The sequence below is a fragment of the Eriocheir sinensis genome, chromosome 65, assembly GCF_024679095.1.
Source record: "Eriocheir sinensis breed Jianghai 21 chromosome 65, ASM2467909v1, whole genome shotgun sequence".
Classification (NCBI taxonomy): domain Eukaryota; kingdom Metazoa; phylum Arthropoda; class Malacostraca; order Decapoda; family Varunidae; genus Eriocheir; species Eriocheir sinensis.
Window position 1 is genome coordinate 8610079 of NC_066573.1, and position 19864 is coordinate 8629942.

Genomic DNA, 19864 nt, shown 5'->3' on the forward strand with positions numbered 1-19864 from the left:
GAGGAAGGGCTGAAGGGGTTGAAGGACTGAAAGGGTTGAAAAAGGGCTGATGGTAAGGCTGAAAGGGCTGAGAGGACTGAGGCAAAGCAGAAAAGGCTGAGAAAGGGCTGCAAGGGTTGAGGATATAAGGAGATAAGGAGGAAAAGGAAGGGAAAGATAAAGAAGAATAAAGATAAATAAATAAGAAACGAGAGCATAAACAGAGAGGTAGAACCAACAACTTACGAATACAGAAACAGAGAGAGAAAATAAAGAAAGATTTTGATAAGGAGAAAATACCAGATAACACATAAGAAAAACAAACCTATGGGGAGGGTGGAAGAATGAGTGGATAACAGAGTAAGAAGAAAAGAAAAAAATAACAAGGGTAGGTGGAATATATATGGATAATAGGGGTAGAAGAGGGGAATAACAGGGGGGAGTATAATGACTGGGGAGAGGTAATGAAAAGGGAGGACTTAGCAAAATAACATGGTCCCCCTTAAAGAGCGTTATTATTACAGAGCAGGGTGAGGGGAGCAAGGGGTGGTCTGTGAGAGAGAAGGGGAGATGAAGGAAGGGGATGGTGGGTGAAGGGGGAGTGGGAAGATGTGGTCTGCAAGGGAAGGGAGATGGGAGGAAGAGTTGGAAGAAGGGGTAGTGGGGGAAGGGGAGATGGAGTAAAGGGCGATGAGGAACGGGTTATGGGGTGAAGGGGAGATGGAAAAAGGGGGGATGAGGAGAAGGGGAGATAGAGGAATAGGTTATGGGGGAAGGGTAGATACGAGGAAGGGGAAGACGGGTGAAGGGGTGATGGGGTGAAGGGGTGATGGGGAAGGGGAGATGACGAGGGCGGATGTGTCGGTCTGTAATCACCCCGTTCACCCCATTTTTCCTCGTTTAAACAATAATTACTGGTGTTATGTGGTTAGTGGACTTCGGGGTGGCGGTGGTGGTGGTGGTGATGGTGGTGATGGTGATGGTGTTGGTGGTGGTGATGATGTTGGTGTTGGTGGTGGTGGTGGTAGTACTGATGGTGGTGGTGATGGTGATGGTGTTGGTGGTGGTGTTGGTGGTAGTACTGGTGATGGTGATGATGGTGATGAAGTTGGTGATGATGGCTTTGGTGGTGATTACAGATTTAAACCCTCGACAGAAAATCACACACACACACACACACACACACACACACACACACACACACACACACACAGGGCGGGCCACACAACACCACACCCCTCCTATTTCTCTCCACAAGCTCCCCTTCCCCTCCCTCCCCACTACGCGCCCCTCCCCTTCCTCCCCACGAGCCTCCCCCTACCTACGTTTACCCCACAAACTGGTCCCATTACTGCCTATAATTGGCCGTAACATGGGCCAGGCCGAGGGGGGCGAGGAATGGGAGATGGGGAGATGGATAAGTCTGGGAATACATAGAAAACGGGAGTCTGAGCAGTCCCATATTAAACACATCAGGCTAACATTACGACCATTTCCAAGGCCACAGAGAGGAGTAACCTGGTTTTCATTGATGGTTTTCTAGTTCAAGGTGTAAAAGCCGGGTAGAACTCTCACTACAGCATCACAAAACACTCCATGCATACCCCAGCAACTCCCACGAGAGGCTTTTAAAACAGGCGATGAGTATAAGTGAGTCTGTGGCCGGTGAAGGGATGGGTGATGGAGATTCGCAGGGTTGTGTATTTTCTAGGTGAGAGATGGTTGGTTTTGTTTGGGAAATGGGGGGAAATGGTGACAGGGGAAGAGATGTAAGGGGGTATGGGTATTAAGGGAATGGGTAGTGAAGATTTGCAGGGTTCTGTACTTTCTAGCTGAGAGATGGTTGGTTTTGTTAGGGAAATGGGGGAATGGCGACACGGGGAGATATATAAGTGGTATGGGGCATTAGGATTAAGGAGATGGGTATGGAAGGGGAGGGTGAGGAGGAAAGGGATGAAGGAAGGGAGGGAGAGGGCATGAGGGAGGTGGAGAAATGACACAACTTCCTCCGATGAAGAGAGATAAAGGGGAGAAAGGAAGGGAAGGGAGGTGAAGGGAGGTGAGGAATGGGAGGTGTGATGGAATGTTGGAGAGCAGGAAAGGGGGAGGTTTTGGTACTTGGAAATGTCCGTGTTCTTGTTATTTTTTTTTTTCAGCTGGTATGTGTGTTATGTGTGTGTGTTATGTGTTTGTGTGTGTGTGTGTGTGTTATGTGTTTGTGTTTGTGTGTGTGTGTGTGTGTGTGTGTGTGTGTGTTTGTGTGTTTGTGTGTGTGTTTGAGTTTGTGATTGTGATTGTGTTTTTGTGTGTAAGTGAAATAAAAAACTATTGTAATTTTCAAGCAGTTAAACACTCGTAATCTCCCCCCCTCCCCCCCCCTCACCCCCCCAAGAAAAAAACTATTGTAATTCTCGTGAAGCTAAATTCTAGAGACACCCCCCTCCCCCTCCCCCAAAAAAAAAGAAAAAAAAGAAAAATAGTTTGCAAGAAAGATAAATTCAACAAAATCCATAAGCCAGTAAAAATGATGATGATGATGATGATGATGATGATGGTATACAATAAAATTACAAAAAAGGAAAAACAATAAGAGGAACAAAAAGAACGAGAAAATAAGAATAAGACAAAAAAAAACAAGAATAAGAACAAGGATATGAAGAAAACGAAGACGACGAAGAAGAAAATGCAGAAAAAAAGAAAAAAAAGGAGGAAAACAAAGAAAAACTCCACTCACACCCCCCCATCACCACTCCCCCCCCTTCCTCCCCCCCCCTCCCCCCCCCCACCGGCAACACCTGTAGTCCTTCCTATAGCAACAAAAACATATCAGAAAACCACACAAACAAAACACCTCCCATTAGACAGACACACACCGCAACAAGACCCGAGCGAACGAGAGACGCCTCAGCTCTTTTTGCATTTAATATTTAATTGTTTACGGGACATGAGAGTGAGATGGATGAGGTGGCTGAGGAGGAGGAGGAGGAGGGGAAGGAGGAGGGGAGAGGGTTGGAGAAGGGAAGGGAGGAGGGGAGAGGAAAAATAGGGAAGTATGCATGGAGGTAATGGGAGGAGAGGAACGGAACAGGGAGGAAAGAGGAGGATGGGAAAGGCAAGGAAAGAGATGGAGGGAGAAGGTGAACGGAAGATGAGGGAATAGGGGAAGGGAGGGGGTAAAAAGGGAAGGGAGAGAAGAAGTGAAGAGGGAAGGTGAGTGATAGAGGAAGGGTAGGGGTGAGGAAGGGAAGGATAGGGAAGGGGGTACGGGAGGGGGAGGGAGGGAGGGCCATATCAGGTGCCTCCGGTGACAGACTAATTACCACAAACTTGAAAGATTACACGGAATATGAAGAGATTTTTTCCACCTCTCGCCACCTTTAATGGACGAGGAGGACGCACGCACACACACACACACACACACACACACACACACACATACACACACACACACACACACACAGGGAAATATTTTTGATGACGAAGATAGGATATAATATTGAGAGAGAGAGAGAGAGAGAGAGAGAGAGAGAGAGAGAGAGAGAGAGAGAGAGAGAGAGAGAGAGAGAGAGAGAGAGAGAGAGAGAGAGAGAGAGAGAGAGAGAGAGAGAGAGAGAGAGAGAGAGAGAGAGAATGGGGGGAGGGGGGAAGGAAGGCAGGACCCCCCCCTTACCATCAACATACCACCACCTGTGTGTGTGTGTGTGTGTGTGTACCTCCCTTTTCTACCTGCCTTCCTCGCTAATTGGATCCTATATCTAAATAACCAAGGCATAGGTGAGTGCCCTCTCCTTCCCTCCCTTCTCCCTTCCTTTCTCCTCCCTCCCTTGCCATTTCTTCTTCTCTTGCTTTCTCCCTCTTCTTCCCATCCTTCTCCCTTCCTTTCTCTCCCTCCCTTGCCATTTCTTCTTCTCTTGCTTTCTTCCTCTTCTTCCCTTCCTTCTTCCTTTTCTCTACCTCTTTCTCCCTCCCGTCTCCTTCCTTTCCTTTTCCCTCCCTCTCTCTCCTCTCTTTCCTCTTCCTTCCTTTTTTCTTTCTCTCTCCATTCTTCATTTCCTTCTCTCCCTTTTTCTCTCCTCTCTCGCAGTCTTCTTCTCTTCCCATTTCCTTTCCTCTTTCACCTCCCTTCTCTCTTTCTTTCTCCCATTCTTCCCTTCCCCTCCCTCTTCTCTTTCTTTCTCTAAATGTGTTCCTTCTCTCTACTCCTCCATTCTTTCATTCCTCCTCGCATTCTTTTTAATCCTCCTATGTCTTCCTTTTTTCCTTCCCATCCTTTCCACTCATCTCTCTTCCTCTTTTATTTCTTTAATAGTCTTCCCTTTTATTCTTGCTATTATATATTTTTGTCTATTCATTATTTCACTCTTATTAAGTTTTTTTTCTATGTCTTTCTTTACTTTTTTCTTTTTTCTTCCTCTTTCTTGCTAATTTCCTTCTTCCTTCCTTCCTTCCCAATCCTCACTTTCTCATATTTTTTCCTCTTCCTTATTCTAATCTTCTTCTTCCATATCTACTTCCACTCTCTCTCTCTCTCTCTCTCTCTCTCTCTCTTCATCTCTCTCTCTCTCTCTCTCCTATTTTCTTCCTACCTTCTTCCTATTCCTATTCTCTCCCTCTTCTCCTTCCTCACTCATTCTCTCCTCTCTCCTTCATTCTCCCTTCCTCTCCTCCTTCCTCCCTCCCGCGTCCCTCACCCTTCTCCTGCTGTCCAGAAATAGTTTAGGTACACATGCCTGTAAGAACGACATTTAAAGAGAGAGAGAGAGAGAGAGAGAGAGAGAGAGAGAGAGAGAGAGAGAGAGAGAGAGAGAGAGAGAGAGAGAGAGAGAGAGAGAGAGAGAATGTGTGAATGTATGATAAGACAAGTAGAAGGAGGAGAAGAATAAAAAAAAGAAAACGAAGAAGAATAGGAAGAAAAGAAGAAAAAAAAAGAAGAAAAAAAAAGAAAAGAAGGGGACGGCCCATTTGGTATAAATATTCAAGAAAATGTCAGTTGAGATAATAATAATAATAATAATAATAATAATAATAATAATAATAATAATGTTAATAATAATAATAATAATAATAACAACAATGACAACAATTCGATATTTTCAAGGTGACTTCCCTTCTGAAATTGTTAACTGCATGCCTCCCCCCCCCCCCCCTCCCCCTCCATACACACTGCACACCACTTTCTACTCTAGCTCATTCTTAACCTGTCCAATTCCCTTATGCAAGAGTCAACCCCCATCACCATTCTTTCATCCCTTCCGCTGGTAAACTCTGGATCACCTTTCCTTCGCCTGTATTTCCTCCTGCCTACGACTTAAGCTCTTTCACGAGGGGAGTATCAAAACACCTGTCCACCCGAATTCGACCTCTCTTCCGTCCATTCTATCCTATTCTCGTTTATAGAAGCAGTGTTTAGCAGACCTTTTTATTTTTAGTGTTCTTTAGTGTCGATATAAAAAGAGGAAAAGGAGGAACATTGAAAAAAAAAGACGAAGGGCGGCCTACCTCTCGTGGCGGCGGCGGCGGCGGTAGGGGGGAGAGGACATCCATCAGAGGAGCGACGGGGCGGAGAGCAGTGTTTCGGAGGGGGTGGCTGTTGGTGTCCCTCCCGGGCGGGCGACACACAAGGCCCATTAGAGATTCATTCCAGCGGCGGCCGTGTCCACAATGGGTGTTTGGGGCCTCTGCGGGGGCGGAGGAAGGAGTGAGGGGATGTTACGCGGGGATAAGATGAGATAGAGAGGACGAGGAGAGTTGAAGACGAGATAGAGGAGGATTGAAGGAGTGTTAGACTTAAGAGTTGCAAAGGTAAGAGAGAAATAAGAATTGGTTGAAAGGAGAGGATGTTATAACTGAGATAGAGATGTTTGAGAAGATTTGGTAGAAAGGAGAGGATGTTAGAACTGAGATAAGATGTTTAAGAAGACTTGGTAGAAAGGAGAGGATTTTATAACTGAGATAGAAATGTTTAAGAAGACTTTCCCCTATTCCTTCTCTATCATCTCATTTATCCTACAACATACATCTCTTCCACTCTATCCGTCTCGTCTCATCCGCCTCATCGTTTCCATCCACTCTTCCTCCTCCTCCTCCTCCTCCTCTTCGGGAAGGCTTAAGCTGGATTCTCGTCTTGAATTCTTGCGAGAAAACATTTGCAAACACACATCGGCCTGACCAAACAACACAGGCCTACCCTTCTCCCACCCTTCCCTCCACCTCCTCCCTACCCACCCCAGCGGACCCACGCCCTTAATCCGTCTCTCAGCCTACCCTCCCCTCCCCCACCCTCCCCACCTCTTTCTGACTCCTCTCCAGACCCCACCCATCACCCTGCTTGACAAAAAGAGTGAAAACAAACACGAGAAGGAATTATCACGAAGCTGTGGGTTTCTTTTTTTGTGAGTGTGTGTGCTACGGAGGAGGAGGAGGAGGAGGAGGAGGAGGAGGAGGAGGAGGAGGAGGAGGAGAATGACGGGGAGTTAAAGAAGAAGGAAAGATGGGTGAAAAAATGAAGAATGAAAAGGAGGAGGAGGATGAAGATGAGGAGGAGGAGGAGGAGGGGAAAGAAGAGGAGTAGGAAGAATAGAGGGAAAGACAAGTGTTAAGAAAGAATGAATGAAAAGGAGAGGAAAAAGGAGGAGGAGGAGGAGGAGAAAGAGTAGGAAGAAGATATGGAAAGACAAGTTGAAAAAAAATAAATAAAGGAGGAATGAAAAAAAAGCAGAAGCAGATAAAGACGGAAATGGAGAAAGCAGAGAAGAACAAAGACAAAAATAATTAAAAAAACAAGTAAATTAATCTTTTCTCACACTAAAAAAAAAAAAAAAAAAAAAAAAAAAAAAAACCAAATTGAATGTTGCCTTCGTCATGGAGGAAGAGAAGGTGGGAGAGGGCGGAAGATGGGGAGGAGAGAGAGAGAGAGAGAGAGAGAGAGAGAGAGAGAGAGAGAGAGAGAGAGAGAGAGAGAGAGAGAGAGAGAGAGAGAGAGAGAGAGAGAGAGAGAGAGAGAGAGAGAGAGAGAGAGAGAGAGAGAGAGAAAGGCAACTCCTCCTCCGCCCTTTACATCCTCCCTTCCACACCTTGTTGACATTCTTGGCCGGTTAAAGACTCGGGGATATGGACGCGTCTTTCCCCTGAGCCCTAATACACCCAGCCATAGAGGAAAAGGAAGAAAAAAAGGAAGAAGGAAGAAAAAGGGAGAGAAAGGCGACAAACGAAAGAAAGACATACAACCAGACAAAATTAAAGACCAAGCCAACTATTAAAAGTAAACAAAGGGAATAAAAGAGATGAAATTATATGAAAGGAAAAGAAAGGAAGGGAAGGGACTGGAAGGGACACGAAGGGAAGGTAAACAAAGAGTAGGTAAAGGAAGAGACGGCAAGGCAATGATAAGGCATTGAAGGGACGGGAAGGGAAGGGAAAGGAAGGGAAGGGAAATAAAGGGAAGGGAAAATTAAGGGACTGGAAGGGATAGGAAGGAGAGAGACGGTACGGGAATGATAAGGTATTGAAGGGAAGGGAAGGGAAGGGACGGGACGGGCTGGAGAGGGAAGAAGGGTGATGGAGGAGAGAAGGGGGGCAATGGGGGGTGGGGTGAAGACGGGGAGAAGAAGGTGGGCAGGAAGGGTGATGGGCAGTGCAAATACTGGGTGGGCTGTGGAGGATGTAAGATAAATTGCTGGAGGAGTAGGAGAAAGAGGAGGAAAAAGTAGACGAAAACGAGGAAGTAAGAAAAGAGAAAGAAAAAAGGGAGAAAATGGGAAAGGAAGCTAAGAAAATAGAAAACAACGAAGATTGTGGAGAAAAGAGGGAGATGATGAGAAGAAGAAGGAGTACAAGGATGAATAGAAGAAAGAAGAGAACAGGAAGAACAACGAAAAAGATGCAAAGGAAGAACAGAAGGAGGAGGAGGAGGAGGAGGAGGAATAGAAGAAAAGAAAGAACAAGGAAGGCAAAAGAGAAAATAGGGAGAGAGAGAGAGAGAGAGAGAGAGAGAGAGAGAGAGAGAGAGAGAGAGAGAGAGAGAGAGAGAGAGAGAGAGAGAGAGAGAGAGAGAGAGAGAGATAGAGAGAGAGAGAGAGAGAGAGAGAGAGAGAGAGAGAGAGAGGGGGGGAGGTGCAGGCCAGTCCTCCTCCTCCCCAAACACACACACGTACACACACACGCCCGCCGCCACAATCCCACAATTAACGAAGCATCGAGTAACTCTTCGCGGCTACATGATCGATCTAGTTAGGGCGGCGGCGGTGGGCGGGGGCGGGAAGACATACTAACGCCCACCATTACGAAGGTAGATAGGGAGGTAGAGAGGTAGGAAGGGAGGGAGAGAAGAAGGGTATGTCCAACTCCGTGTCCAGTTCCTATCCTTCTCTCCTCTCTATCCTTCCCCAGCATCCCAGCATCCTTCTCTCCCTACAGACAGCGGGGTTAAGTGGAGGTAGGATGGGAGGTAAGGAGGAAGGAAGGGAAGGTGAGTCCAGCTCCTATACCCTTTCCTCTCCCCTATCTTCTCTCCTCTCCCTCCTCTCTATCCTTCCCCAGCATCCCAGCATCCTTCTCTCCCTACAGACAGCGGGGTTAAGTGGAGGTAGGATGGGAGGTAAGGAGGAAGGAAGGGAAGAGATGTCCAGCTCCTATACCCTTTCCTCTCCCCTATCTTCTCTCCTCTCCCTCCTCTCTATCCTTCCCCAGCATCCCAGCATCCTTCTCTCCCTACAGACAGCGGGGTTAAGTGGAGGTAGGATGGGAGGTAAGGAGGAAGGAAGGGAAGGCATGTCCAGCTCCAACCCTTTCCTCTTCCCTCTCCATCCCTCTCAGCATCCTTCTCTCCCTACAGACAGCGAGGTTAAGTCAGGTCAGTGAGATGCTGTACGATTATCTCCCGCCCAAGATATCTCCTCCGTTTTGTAAAGTCAGTTCAGCTTGTCTCTGTTACTTACGGTTATAGCGCTGGGAAGGAGAGGGAGGGATTAGGGGAGGGAGAGGAGGGGTAGATAATGAGGGAGGAGGAAAGGGAAGGAGGCAGGGAGGGATGAAAGAGGGAAGAGTAAGACAGAGGGAGGTAGAAGGAATGTGACAGAAGGTAGAGAGTGAAATAGAAATGGAGAGAAGAGGGAAGACAGCTACTTATTGAGATTTAGAGAGAGAGAGAGAGAGAGAGAGAGAGAGAGAGAGAGAGAGAGAGAGAGAGAGAGAGAGAGAGAGAGAGAGAGAGAGAGAGAGAGAGAGAGAGAGAGAGAGAGAGAGAGAATGAGAGAGAGAGAGAGAGAGAGAGAGAGAGAGAGAGAGAGAGAGAGAGAGAGAGAGAGAGAGAGAGAGAGAGAGAGAGAGAGAGAGAGAAAGGCGATCAACACGTCCTGAAACACCATTAATAAGACCCTTTAATTCGCCCTCCTGGGGATTCTTGGGGATAAGGTGGAGGTTCTGATCCTACAAAGACCACTCCACCACACCTCCTCCACCCTCATCACCACTCCACCTCATCACCACTTCACCCTTATCACCACTCCACTGTCATCACCACTCCACTGTCATCACCACTCCACTGTCATCACCACTCCACTTTCATCACCACTCCACCTCAAGTACTCTTCCACCTATCATATATCTCATTTTCCTCCACTTTTTCAACTTTATATGAATTTTTCCTTTATCAAAACTCCCTCGTGTCCACCATTCTTCCTTCTCTTCCACCCTTCCTCCACTTCTCCTTCGCCTCCACCTCCCCATCACAGCTAATTCGTCCCCTCCACCACCAATTTATCTCCACTTCTCCACCTCCCACACCTCCACCATGACCCCCTGACCTCAATCTCTCCATTTTAGTACCGTACCTCCACCGCCGTCTGTCTCTCCCTCCTCCACCACCTCCTCCTCCACTCCCTCCTCCACCTCCACTTCTGTCTCCTCACTCCCACGCTATTTATTATGACTCATCCTCCACATTTTTTTCTCTCGTCTCACCTGTTCCATATTTAGCATTTTTCTTCCACTCTGTTTCCACGTTATCATATTTTCCACCTGCAATCCCTTCCACCTATCTTATTTTAACCTTTCATGACCTGTTATTTGTCTACTTTTCATTTTTTTCCACTTTTATTTCCTTCCACTTATCCACCTCCACTTGATATCTGTTACTCCACCTCCTTTCTTCCTATACTTCATCTTTTCCTCCACTTCCATAATTCCACTTCACTGTTCTGATATGTCCTTCCCTCTTCCACTTCTACCGTAACTCCATCACCATCATCACCACAACGCCACCTTCCACATTCTCCACCCTTATTCCCATACCATGATCTCTTTTTAATTTATTTCATCTCCCTATTCTCCCTCCTCCATCCTCCCTCTCCTCCTCCTTCGCGAATCAGGGTTTTATTCTCCATGAGTAAGCAGATTATGTTTCTCTCTCTCTCTCCTCTCTCTCTCAACCACGAATGAAAGCTAAATCAAACAAAACGACACAATAGAAACGAAAAAACTATAATCATCAAATGTGTGTGTGTGTGTATAATCAATCGTGTGTGTGTGTGTGAGTGGAGAGAGAGAGAGTGAGAGTGGAGAGAGAGAGAGAGTAGAGGAGAGAGAGAGAGATAGAGAGATAGAGAGAGAGAGAGAGAGAGAGAGATAGAGAGAGAGAGAGAGAGAGTATAGGAGCATAACGAAAGTACATATAACGCTATTTAGAAGATTATTCATGATTTGTTTGGATTAAAAATAAAGGGAGGAGAAGGTGCGTGGGAGAGAAGGAGACGGAGGGAGGGAGAGAGGGAGAGGACAGGCCGGGCAGGAGGTGGAGAGAGGACGGGGGTAGGGGGTGGTGGAGAACTTGTAGGGGGGATGTGAAGGGACAGGCGCCCTCTGTTGTGTTAAAGAGTGGTGCTAAGGAGGTGGTGTATGTGGGAGGGAGGGAAGGGGGAGGGAAGGGGGGAGTGAAAGGGCAGACATATGGGGAGGTTACTGCATTGAGCGTGGGAGAGTCCTGGTCTAAGAGTGTGTGGAGGAGGTGGTGGTGGTGGTGGTGGTGGTGGTGGCAGACTGGGTGAGGGTCGTAGCAAGGTCGCGAGAAGAAGTCGTAAAAAAAGTGACAGTTTTGATGAATTGGAGGACACACACACACACACACACACACACACACACACACACACACACACACACACACACACACACACACACACACGAACAATAACAAAAACACTAGCAACAACGACGAGAGAGAGAGAGAGAGAGAGAGAGAGAGAGAGAGAGAGAGAGAGAGAGAGAGAGAGAGAGAGAGAGAGAGAGAGAGAGAGAGAACGAAAAAACAAACTTAACACAATCACCCATACAACACCAACGATCTCTAACATAACAAGGAACTCTAAAATGACAGGAATTCTTGGCAAGGGAGGAAGGGGAAGGGAAGGGAAGGGGAGGAAATGGAAGGGGAGGCGGAGGAGACACGGGAAGGCAGGGAAGGGATGGCAAAAGGGAGGTTCAAGGCTTCACAACCAGCCAATCACAAACTCTCAATCCCCTGCAACTATTACGTCACCACTTAAAACCCTCCAATGTCCAATCTCACTTCATGACGTCATCGCACTAGGCACCCAATCACCGTGGAGCAGGGAGTGACGTCACCATGCAGGATAGCCAATAGCCTCCCTCCCCTCGATCCTTTCTTCACGTGACAGGTGCTATAATTAATACTACGTGATGAGGGCCCAGGTAGGAAGGAAGGCTTAATTAGGATGCGAAATGACACCACAAATTCTCACGTCAGACCAAACATACTCGGTCACATTGTTTTCTTTGTTGATTTTGTTTTGTCCACGATAGAGATGCGAGTGTAGGGAATAGCGACATAGGAACGAGAAGCATTTATGTACGTTCTCCTCATGACTGTATGGGATGCCTACACAGAAACGTACATACACACGTACACACACAAACTTTAGAGGCGTATGTGTGTGTCTCTGAACTTGAAAATCGGGCGTAGGCGTGGGAGGATGAGAAGGAGGAAGAGGAGGAGGAGGAGAAGGAAGAGCAGGTAGAATAGGAAATGAAGAAGGAGGAATAATGTGAGGAAACATGGAAACATGGAAACATGGAAATGCAGGCAACAGAAAGCCTATTGGCTCATTACGAGGTCGCCCGCTTGGGTGATTTAATCTGCTCGACCGCCACTTGGGGCTTGGTGAGCAGATGAAAGCACCCCGATATTGAGGAGCAGATGGAAGCCCCTCGTTATTCAGTTTACTCCTGACGCAGCGAAATGACGGTCGATTCTATATTTGAAGGAGTTGATGGTTTTCGCATTTACTACTTCTGAGGGAAGATTGTTCCAGTGGCGGATGACTCGGTTTGAAAAGAAACTCCTTCCAATGTCTGTGTTACATCGACTCGACTGAATGGGTAAACCGTTATTTCTAGTTCTTGAGTTGGTTTGCAGTTCAAAGAATTTGGAGTAATCGACGTTATTGAACTTTTTTAGATACTTGAAGACTTGAATCATGTCCCCTCGTAGGCGTCTTTTCTCCAATGTAAAGAGATTGAGTCGCTTGAGTCGTTCCTCGTACGGTTGAGCCCTGAAGGTTGGAATCATCTTTGTGGCGCGTCGTTGAATCCTTTCCAGTAAAGCAATGTCCTTTCTGTAATTGGGAGACCAGAACTGCACTGCATACTCGAGGTGCGGTCTTACCATGGAATTATACAAGGATAGCATCACGTCTGGTGTTTTACACTCGAAGTTCCTCGCTATGAACCCGAGCATAATGTTGGCCTTGTTGTATGCTTTTTTACAGTGATTCGCGTGTTTCAGGTCACTGCTGATAGTGACTCCAAGATCCTTTTCCTCCTGCATCGCTTGCAGAGGTCTCCCATTCATGATGTATGTGTGGTTACTATTTTGGGACCCAATGTGCATGACTTTGCATTTGTCAACATTAAAAGATTAAAAGACATTTGCCATTTTTCCGACCATTCGATAATGTGATTGAGGTCTTTCTGAATGATTTCGCAGTCGGTCTTTGTGAGGGCATCTCCACCCACCTTGGTGTCATCTGCAAATTTCGATATTGTGGATTTCAGTCCTGATTCTAGGTCATTGATATATATGATAAAGAGGATGGGTCCCAGCACTGACCCTTGAGGCACTCCACTAGTGACTGGTAGCCACTCGGAAGGCTGTCCGTTGAGTAGTACTCGTTGTTTTCTGTCGGTGAGCCAATCTCTTATCCACGCGATCAGATTGGCTCCGATGCCCGCCGAGTGCAGTTTCTTAAGGAGTCGCTCGTGCGGTACCTTGTCGAAGGCTTTCTGAAAGTCCAGGTATATAACATCACTGGGGATGTGGGCATCCCAGTTCTTATATATACCTTGGAAGAAGTCTAATAAATTCGTTAGGCAGGAGCGCTTGTTTCTGAAGCCATGCTGGGTGTCGGAGATTACATTATTGTTTTCTAGAAACTTAACAAGTTTATCTCTAATAATCTTTTCGAGTATTTTTCCTGCCACTGATGTCAAACTTATGGGCCTGTAGTTTAATGCAACGCTTTTGTCTCCATTTTTGAAAATCGGTGTTACGTTCGCCATCTTCCAGTCTTCCGGGACCTTGTTTAGTTGAACTGACCGGTTGAATATGGTAGTGAGTGGTTGAAGTATTTGTTGTTTAAGCTCTTTTAATAACCGCGGGGACAAACTGTCGGGTCCCGTTGACTTGTTCGTGTCGAGTTTGTCCAAGTACTTTTTTACTTCTTGGTCGCATATTGAGTCAATTTCCAGCGGCGTGATCTCACTCGGCGGGGCAGGGCTCTCGGGAATGGTTTCGATGTCCTCGACTGTGAATACGGATGCGAAGTTACTGTTGAGGATTCTGGCCATCTGTTTACTGTCCTGAGTTACAGATCCAGTCTCGTCTGTCAGGGGACCAATATTGGATTTTACTTTCTTTTTCGATCTTATGTACGTGAAGGAGGAGGAGGAAGAAGAGGAGAAGGAGGATGAGGAGGAGTGAGGAAGGGCTGAAGTGGAGGAGGAGTAAGAGGAGGAGGAGAAGTAGTAAGGGGGAGGGGGGGGGGGGTTGAGGTGGATAAAGTATTAGTATGGGTGTAGGTGAGGGTGAGTGCAGTGTGGGAGGAGGTGGGGAGGGAGGGGAGCTGAGGGGAGGAGGTGTGGGAGGGGAGGTGAGAGTGGGGAGAGAGGGGAGGAAGGGTCAGACTTAGATACCCGCTGTTTGAGGGAAGAGAAGGGGTTAAGGGTTGTGTGGTGTGTGTGTGTGTGTGTGTGTGTGTGTGTGTGTGTGTGTGTGTGTGTGTGTGTGTGTGTGTGTGTGTGTGTTTGGTTAATTGGAAAGGGCCAAAATATTTTCTTTTCCTCCTTTTTTTGTCTCTACTCCCTAACTTTTTTTCCTCCCCATCCTTGCCCTTACATTTTTCTCCCCTATCTCCTTTTCCCCCTTCCCATCACCCATACCTTCCCCTCCCTATCACCTCCCTTCCCCATCACCCTTCCCATCACCATATGTCTTTCCAGGTAAATTTATCACTCCCACAAAAAAAAAGGGAGGAGGGAGAATAGGTGAGGGAGGGAGTGACCTGTTCTTTCTCTCTCCCTCACAATGCAGCCTCCCTTTCCCTCCCTCTCCCCTTCCCCTCTCCCCCCCTCCGCACACCTGTCATTATCGGCGTCTGGTTCACGTTTCACCTGTCCAGCGCCTTATTGGACACACTTCCTTGTGGTACCTTAGGAAAACACACCTTTCTACCCTTTAAACCTTTTTTTTTTGAGAGAGAGAGAGAGAGAGAGAGAGAGAGAGAGAGAGAGAGAGAGAGAGAGAGTGATGGACGGTGATAGCACAGCGCTAATCCCTTGGACTCTTGAAGGACGCAATTTGCACACAGAGAGAGGAGGAGGAGGAGGAGGAGGACCCAATGTCGGCCGTACTAGTGTCGGTGATGCACTTTTCTTCCTCCTCTCCTCCTCTCCCTCTCTTCCCTTCTTCTCCATCCTCCTCCTCCTCCTCCTCCCTTCCTTCCTTAATCAACCATATTCCCCATCGCCAAATCCTTCCCTTCCTTAACCACCATCATCACCACCAACACCAAATCCTCAAACAAGAAAGCTACAAAAAAAAACACGGATAAACATTTGGAAAGCAGATAGACAGCAACAGCAGGACATACCCAGCAGGAGGGTGATTGAGCAGGCCGCTGTCAGAAGGGTACATCAGGAAGGCAGGAGGAGAAGAGGAGAGAGGGATGGCTGGTCAAGGGCTGCAGCAAGGAGGAAGGTGTACAGCATCCCTTTTCCTTCCCTCTCTCCCTTACCTGCCTCTCCGCCTCTCTGTGATAACCCCTTCTTGATGCCTCCTTATCTCCCCGCTCTCCCCGCCCCGCCCTGCCCAGAGGCTGACGAGGGAAGGCAGGTTACGGGGCTGGGGGGTAGGGGGAAGGCGGGTGGTCAAGGTGTATGGGCGGCGGAGGTGGACAAAGGGTGGGAGGGTCAGGGACGGGAGGGTTGGTGGAGGGACGGTGTGGGTGGCGGGAGGTAGTGAAGTTAGGTGCGCAGGAACCGTAGAGTTTTGGGTTTGGTTGGGTCATTTTTGGTTTGTTTTTTATCGTTTCTTTTGTCTGGTTGTTTATTTGTCTGTGTCTGTCTCTTCTGTCTGTTTCCTTGTCTTTCTGTCTGTCTGTTTGTCTGTCTGTCTGTCTGTCCATATGTCTGTATTTACTCTCTACGTCTCCGGCTGTTTCCTCTTCTCTCTCTCTCTCTCTCTCTCTCTCTCTCTCTCTCTCTCTCTCTCTCTCTCTCTCTCTCTCTCTCTCTCTCTCTCTCTCTCTCACTTCCTTGATGATACGTTCAGTTCATTTTTTAGCTCTGTCTGGCTATATACCGGTTTACGCCTCTCTCTCTCTCTCTCTCTCTCTCTCTCTCTCTCTCTCACACACACACACACACACACAGGCACACACACAGACATACCCCCAACACACACATAACCCCTCCCCCCCTCCCCCCCACACATACCACACCTTCCTTACGTTCAATCAGCCTCTGTCACCTGGGGGCACAGACTCAGGTGTTCCCGGCGGTAATCTAAAGTTACATGATTACGTTTTAGCGGACAGGATATCCCCCCACCTGTTGACAACTGTTAGCGGTGCCACGGTCAGGAACAGGAGGAGTGCCGGCCAGGTGTGGGGAAGGAAGGGGACGGGGGGAATGGGGAGGGGAAGAAGAGTCGGGGGAAGGGGTCATGAAAGGATGTGTGAGGGGAGAAAGGAGGAGGGAGAAGAGGAAGGGTTGAGAGGGGAAGGAGTATGGGAAGAGGAGGAAGAGGGGAGGGGGATTGGGGAGGGGGAGAGGTGTTGGGGGAAGGGATGGGAAAAGGGGAAGTAGGGGGAATGGGGGAAAGGAGTGAGAGGGAAAGGGGGAAGGAAGGTTAGGGGAAGGGAAAGGGTGCAGGGAGAAGAGTATGTGGGAGGGGGGGAATGGATTAAGTGGGGAGGGAAAGTTGGGGGTTAGGGGGATGGGGTGAGAGAGGAAGGGGTGAGGAAAAGGGGAAGGAGGGGGAATAGAGTAAAGGGGGAAGGAAGGTTAGGGGAAGGGAAAGAGTGCAGGGAGAAGAGTAAGTGGGAGGGAGGGAATGGATTAAGTGGGGAGGGAAGTTGGGGGTGAGAGAGGAAGGGGTGAAGGGGGATGGGGGGGATGGGGGTAGTGATAGTGGCGAGGGAGTGACAGGTAAACAGATAGCTTGGTGTGAGTTATTTAATTGGTTGATGCCCGAGTGGTTGACCGTTTGGTTGTTTGTCTCGTTGTTTAGTTTTGTTTAATGCCTTGAGTATATTTTTCTCTTTCATTTGTCTGTCTGTTTTTGTCTGTCTGTGCCTGTCTCTCACTCACACACACACACACACACACACACAGAGAGAGGTACACTAACACTTGAATGAGCGCCGGCAGCATGGAGAAAGAAGGAGGAGGAGGAGGAGGAAGAAGTAGAAGAAGGAGGGGGGGGGGGGGGGGGGGTTCACACCTTGATTTTAGCCTATATACACCTTTTTGCCTCCTCCTCCTCCTCCTCCTCCTCCTCTCCGTTGCAGTACTCAAGATGTCCGCCGCCGCCTCGCTCATATTCCCTTCAATAATGATCGATAATCTTATGGAATCCGTGTAATTAGAAGCCATAAAGTGGGCGCGGGAGGCCGGGGAGGCAGCCACTTCGTAAGCTTCGTCTGTCTCGTCTAATCTCATATTATTACTGAATTTATCGAAGTTAGAAAGACGTAACCACCATCATCGCGACACAGACCGTCTTAGACCACTGATATACCGCCCAGACCCTTTCCACACACACACACACACACACACCAGCCTCTTCTCCCCCTCCTCTCTTATCCTTCTCTCCCCCCTCCCCCTTATCCTTCTTTCTCCCCTCCGCATACCTCCCACTCGCCCTAACACTCCTCTTAGCCACCAAGCAGATACAATTAAGTTTAGGCATTTACTCTGGCTGTTACGAGATCTGAGTGTGTTTTTGTTTGATGGCTTTGCGTGCGTGTGAGTGGACGGGGGTTGGGGGAGATGGGGGTTGCGTGTGAGTGGGGGATTAAGGGTAGGGGGTTGTGTCTGTGTGTGGTGGGGTAGGGGTGGCTGTGTGGAGGGTTGGGGTGCTTGTGTGTGTGTGTGTGTGTGTGTGTGTGTGTGTTTTCTAAGAGTAGCGAAGAAGCACCTCAGACTTCCCTTCTTCTTTCCTTCTCTTCCTCTCAAACTCACTTCTTTAATTCTCCTTCCTTCTTCCCCCCCCCCCCCCCACCAACAGCGACATCCTTCCTTCTCCTTTTTCTTCCTTCTTCTCTCCTTCCTCCTCTACATTCCTTCCTTCCTTTCTCCCCTTTCCTCTTTCCTTTCCTTCTCACTCGCTGATTCACTTCTTCCATTCAACTCGTCCATTCCTCTCAGTCTTCCCTTCCCTTCACTACCTCTGTAAGACTTCCATTCATCATTCTTTTTCTCACTCCTCACTCACACACACACACACACACACACACACACACACACACACACACACACAAACACACAGCTTCTCCCCCCTCCCGCCCCTACATACACGGCTCTCTTAAGTGACCATAAAATCCTGCACTATTTAGACACAAACAGGAACGGCGAAGAAAGGAATAAAACTGAGCTAAAAAAACCGGTGATGTCCTCTTCAGTACTCGACCAGGAAGCGGAGAGGCAAGATGAAGAGGAGGAGGAGGAGGAGGAGGAGGAAGTAGAAAAAGAAAAAGAAGAAGAGGAGGAGGCGGAAGAGGGAGAAGAGTCTATCAACGTCTTAAACCGCATTACTTTAAAACGCCCACATTTTCAGACGCAATAGAAATATGACAGCAAAGAAAAAACAATCAAACTTAACCCAGAAAAAAAAATAGGAGGAAGAAGAAGAGGAGGAGGAGGAGGGAGAAGGGCTTACAAACGTCTTAAAAACGCATTACTCTCAAAGTCTTAACATTCACATTTCCAAACACAACAGAAAAACGATAAAAAAAATCAAACCATTCACAATACACCCACACACCTTCCCACTCTTAAACAGGTCAAGTTATAGGAGGAGGGCAAAAACAACACCTGTGGCTATCTATGCAGGTGTATCACGGGCGGGAAACGTACAAAAAAAATGAAGGAAACAATCAAAATCATTCCAAACACATTCCAACTCTAAACAGGTCAAGATATACACGGGAGAGCAAATAACACCTGTCGATATCTATGCAGGTGTATCAGGGGCGGCAAACGTACAAAAAAAGAGAAAGAAAACAATCAAAACCATTCCAGACACATTCCAACTCTAAACAGGTTAAGATATACACGGGAGAGCAAATAACACCTGTCGATATCTATGTAGGTGTACCAGGTGGGGCGGCAAACGGGCAGGTATAGGTGGCAGGTGTGGGCAGGTGTCCCCGTCGCCATCCCCAGGCCGGCCAGCGCGGTGTTTAACTCTCATAAAAGATAACGAGTTTCCGCGTCGGCATATTTTAGCTGCCAAAACGAAAACCGGGCATTAGGCGTGCGTTGCCAAAGCGTGCGAGACTCAAGGGCACGGACGCAGGTAACAGACGCGGCCTTCCTAGTCGGTATGCTGATTGGGACGCCCCAGAACCCTCACCCTAAGCCCCGCCGCAAGCCGCCACCTCCCTCACGCCCCTTCGCCAGCCGAGAGGGACGTTGGCAACACTGCATGGGGATTTTTGGGGACAGCTGCAGTGCCTTCCTGATGACTCTCTCTCTCTCTCTCTCTCTCTCTCTCTCTCTCTCTCTCTCTCTCTCTCTCTCTCTCTCTCTCTCTCTCTCTCTCTCTCTCTCTCTCTCTCTCTCTCTCTCTCTCTCTCTCTCTCTCTCTCTCTGTTCTGTTTGTCTCTTTCTCTCTCTCTCTCTCTCTCTCTCTCTCTCTCTCTCTCTCTCTCTCTCTCTCTCTCTCTCTCTCTCTCTCTCTCTCTCTCTCTCTCATCCTTTCCTTCACTTCCTCATTCATCATATACACCTATTCATCTTTTTTTGTCCTATTTTAACTTCTTCTTCTTCTTCTTCTTCTTCTTCTTCTTTCCCCTCTCTCCTTAGTCCTAGTGTTCCCTTTTTTTGTCCTTCGCTCAGTGCCTCCTTTAGGGCGTCGGGATGACCTGGGTGTGTCGTCGGCGCGGCGTACCCGGCCTGACCCATATGGAGCGGCGGCGGCGGCGGTGGGGCGCGGAGACACCTGTTTGGGCATCGCGGCGGCAGGGCGTAGGTATGGACGCAAGGGGGGCGGGGGGCGGGGGGCGGGCAGGTGAGGGGATGGGCGAGGGGGTGAGATTGTTGAGGAGGGTGGGGCCGAGAGAGGATAATTCGGGCCTTTTAAACGCATCTCATA

The 19864-nt window shown here is 48.1% G+C and overlaps 1 long non-coding RNA gene across 1 annotated transcript in view; it reads right to left on the bottom strand.

Moving 5' to 3' along the window:
• Positions 1–5484: 5484 nt before the first annotated feature.
• The window catches only part of LOC126987599 (uncharacterized), a 364593-nt gene continuing 350213 nt past the window's right edge, over positions 5485–19864 (bottom strand). The window contains exon 7 of the long non-coding RNA XR_007741044.1: positions 5485–5657. This is a non-coding gene — a long non-coding RNA (uncharacterized LOC126987599). The remainder of the gene's footprint in view (positions 5658–19864) is intronic.